The following is a 4,464-nucleotide window of genomic DNA, read 5'->3' as shown; positions in this document are numbered from 1 at the left end:
CGCGTCCCCGGCCGCCGCCCGCTCTCCGCCTGCTCTTCCCCCGCTGCCGACGGGAGCCCTCTGAGAGCCGGGAACGGCGGCGGCGGGGCCGGGCCCAGGGAGGGAGGCGGGGACGGGGCTGCGGCTGCCTCTGCCCTCCCGGGGAGCGGAGCCGGGACTGGGAGTGGAAGGGAGGAGCCCGGAGGGGGTTCCTCTGTGCTCCTGTGCTCCTGTGCTGCTCGGGGGTGGGGGGGAGGGGAGTGAAGGGAGGGGAATCGCAGCCCACCTTGTGCAGTAGGCACGGGTACCTGGGGCACAAAGCCCCGTCCGTGGCCCTGGACACCTGCAGGGATGGGAACCCCCAGCTCTGCTCAGCAGTGCCAGCGCCTCGCAGCCCTGTGGGTGAAGAATTTCCTCCTCACGTCCAACCTAAAGTTCCCTTCTCTTAGTTTAAAACCGTTTCCCCTTGTCCTATCGCTGCACCCCCCTGACACGGAGTCCCTTCCCATTTTACTGTACCTGTAGGCACTGGGCATTGCTGCAGCCCCCCCACCCCGGAGCCTTTCCTCCCCCAGGCTCAATGCCTGCAGCCCTCAGCTATTCGTATAGCACAGATTGTCCCTCACTGTTCTGCCCTCAGGAGCCCCCACCTGCAGTGCTGCATCCATGCCTGTGGCCCAGCACAGCAAGGTTGGGACCAGGGGCCAGAGGAGGACACAGGGATGCTCAGAGGTTGGAGCACTTCTGCTATGGAGACAGGCTGAGGAGCCAAGGGTGTGCAGCATGGAGAGAGCTCCGTGCAGACCTCACTGTGGCCATTCAGTACTAAAAGGAGATTATGAACAGGAAGGGAACAACTTTTTACACGGTCTCATACTGATAGGACAAGGAGGAATGGCTTTAAACTAAAAGAGGGGGAAATTTAGGTCAGATGTTAGGGGGAAATTCTTCACCCGGAGGGCAGTGAGGCTCTGGCACTGCTGTCCAGAGCTGGGGGTGCCCATCCCTGGAGGTGCCAATGGCTATGGATGGAACCCTGGGTAGCCTCAGCTACCTCAGCCTGATCTATCAGTCAGTAACCCTGCTGACTGCAGGGGATTGGAACGGGGTGATCTCAGGTTCCTTCCTAGCAGTGCCACCGTACAATTCTTTGATCCTTGTGGCCTCCTCCAACCCTGCTCCAACAGCCCCATGTCCCTGTTCTGCATGCACAGATGGGGGCTCGGGGAGCGGAGCAGAGGGGACCATCCCCTTCCTGCCCTGCTGGTCACGCTGCTTTGGGTGAGCCAGGTCTCCACACTGCCTGCTTATACCTCCAACCAAGTCCTTCTACTACAGGGCTGCTCGTCACCCAGTTCGTGTCTGTGCTTTGGGTTGTTCATCCCACGTGTTCCCTTGCACTTGGCCATGTTGAATCCTATGAAGTTCCTACATGCTCAACACTCCACCCCATCCAGGTCCCTTTGGAAACATCCCTTCCCTCCTATGTGTTACTGTACCGTGCAGCCTGCTACAAACCCACTGATTGGGAAGTCACCCAAGAGCTGCAACCCAGGCAGAGCAGGGAGCTGCCAAAGTGCCTCCGCTTCCCTCCCCAGGGCACAGCACCACCCACGTGCTGCTTTTTTTAGGGATGCTGACCCCAGGGTGCCCACTGGCCTGGGTGTATCCTTCCCATATTGACACCAGGCTGTGCCCACACAGCAGGCAGGAAGGCAGCAGGGTGTCTGTCCTCGGCCCACCGTCACCTAAGAGGTTTTGCTCACCCACCCGCCAGCACACAGCAGTCAGCAATTAGGAGCGGCTCTGGCATTTTTATCCCAGGATTTTGTGCCCATATGGGATTAAAGGCCTGAATACGTGATTGTAGCCTCCCCACCAGCCCCAAATCCTCTGCTGATTTTCTTTCTGGGGGCACGTCAGTGCACGCTGTGACCTATTGATCCTGATCCCCCGCTTGCGTCGCACCGCTGTGTGGGGCCACTCAGTCCCTGCAGTGGGGACGGCTCAGAGCCTCCATCCGTCCTCTGGAGCACAACAGGACCCAGGTGAGGCCAGCATCACCCAGCTGGGCAGCAGGTGCCAGCAGAGGCAGCACAAGGTAAGTGTATGTGTGAGGGGATGGGGCGCAATTTGGGGACGGGCAGGTGCTCCCCAAAACCGTGGGACGTGGCTTTGTTGGGCTGCAGGGCTTTGTGATCAGTGTGTGGGATCCCTATGGGCAGCCACAGTGGGGACACTGCTGGCTTCACGGCTTTTGTGTCCTTCCTCCTCCTCAGTATTCACCCGGTACTGCTCAGTGCCCCACAGCTCATCTGAAGGCTTGGTCCATCTCTATGCGTGCCATCCCCCATCCCCTGCCCTGCTCCATTCCAAGCTGGGGGTGGGGGAGAGGGGGGGGGAAGAGGAGGGCAAGACCTAGCTGAGATCCTTGTGTGTAACCACGTGAAGCTCTGCATGCTTCTGTTTGCTCTAGGAGCTCTTGTGCTTTCATACTCCTGCTATCTTGCAGCAGCACATTCCTGGGCACGCAGGGAGTGGTCTCTCCCAGCTCTGCCAGCCACAAACCCCTCTAAGCTCAGCACAGCGAGGGGTTTCCGAGCGGCTGCCTTTGCCCACTGAAGGGTTTTCACAGGGCAGATCCTTGCAGCTCCGCAGCCTTAATCCCCCTAATCTCCCCGCATCTCTCCTGTGGCTCATTTTGGTGCACGGATGCCTTTGAAAGCCACAAAAACTGCAGCTGCTCCCTGAAACGTGGAGCGGTGAGACGCCCCGCTGGAGTGGGAAGCTGCGGTTTGTGCCGACTGCCCGGGTGTTCTGCCTGTTTGTTGGCTTAGGATCAGAGCACAGCTTTGGGTTATGCTGTGCCATGGAGACAGGCTCCCAGCCCTACTCTGTGCCTGCACTGCTGAGCTGCACATGAGAGCTGTGGTCTGGGGGTGCCAGCAGCCTTAGCAGCCTTAGTTTTCGGTCCCTTTGACCAAGTTCTGCCCATGGGGATGCACAGAGCATAATCCCTCAGGCCTGGAATGCCCCTGTGCCCACTGATTGCCGGGTCCAGGTTGCCTCCAAGCTGTGCTTGAAGCAGCAAGGGATGCCCACAGCACAGCACATCCCACATTGTGGTTTCCTCCCTGCAAGCTCTGCTCGCCCATCACAATGGGGCTTTTATTTTCCAAATGATCCCTTCTGCAGCTTTGCCCATGCAGCAGCTCCCATTGCCTGCCCAGCTCAGCAACAGGCTGGACAAAATTGGAGCTGATGTCAAATCTGGGCACAGGGGATCTGTGCCAATGCTCAGGTGCTGATCTGCTCCTGTGGGTCAGAAAGCAGAAAGAGGAAAACCCACCGAAATCCCAGCACTGTGAAGCTCATGCTGGGGTTGGGGCTCCGTCCCTGTGGTGCTGGAGCACCCCTGGAGCCCCTCCATGGAGGCAGCACTCCAGTGGAGGCAGCGATGTGGCAATATTGACTTAACCAGGGTGAGCAGCTCTTGAGCCACCGCTGCGGGAGGGGAGCAGAGCACGTTTTGTGCAACGCGATTGCATTTTCTTGGCAAGCCCTTCTCTGGAGCTGCTCCCACACCCAGCCGAGCCCTCACTGCTCCACCCTGCACCGTGCCCAGCACAGGCAGCCCAGCGCTGGCCCCCCAGCATAGGGTTTGGTGGTGACATGGGGACAGGGGGCTCCTGGGTGCTGTCATCTGGTCCCCTGCTGGCACCTTAGTGCCACAGAGTCCCACTGCATCCCATTATGTGCCGAAGTATCCCACTGCATCCCATCCCATCCCACTGCATCCCATCCCACCCCACCCCACCCCATCCCATCCCACCCCACCCCACCCCACCCCATCCCATCCCACATCACCCCACCCCATCCCATCCCATCCCATCCCATCCCATCCCACCCCATCCCATCCCATCCCATCCCACCCCATCCCATCCCATCCCATCCCATTCCATCCCATCCCATCCCATCCCATCCCACTCCATCCCATCCCATCTATCCCACTTCATCCTACCCCACCCCATCCCACTTAATTTCAACACATCTTAACCCCACCCCACTTTCCCATGCAACCACATCCTGGGGTAATTCGGGAAGGTTTTGGGTCTCTGTGGTTCAGGTCAGTAGGAAAACATTGTGGCAATGCTTTTCCCCATGCACCTTTTGGATCAGCATGGCCCCAGCACATCCCACAGCATTTGGGCATTTCTGGGACCTACTCCCCCCGTGAAGATGCTCAGCTCCGGGAGCTGCCCAGCAGTGTTTCCCCACGCAGAGTTTTCTCTGAGGCTGAAGGGTTTCTCTCTGACTGGGAAGGTGTGGGCCAAAAAATTTGGAAGTATCTTCCAAAAGTTGAGACACTCAGTGGAACAAAACAAACAAATCTGTGCAGCCCAAAGCTCGCTGATTTTCAGGGTGGAAACGTTGACAGCTGTGCTCGAAGCCGCTCATGTGGGTTTGGGGCTGCAGGGAGTTTCT

The sequence above is a fragment of the Tetrao urogallus genome, assembly GCF_951394365.1.
Source record: "Tetrao urogallus genome assembly, chromosome: 15".
Classification (NCBI taxonomy): domain Eukaryota; kingdom Metazoa; phylum Chordata; class Aves; order Galliformes; family Phasianidae; genus Tetrao; species Tetrao urogallus.
The sequence above is the reverse complement of the archived record's forward strand: the minus strand, read 5'-3'. Positions refer to the sequence as shown.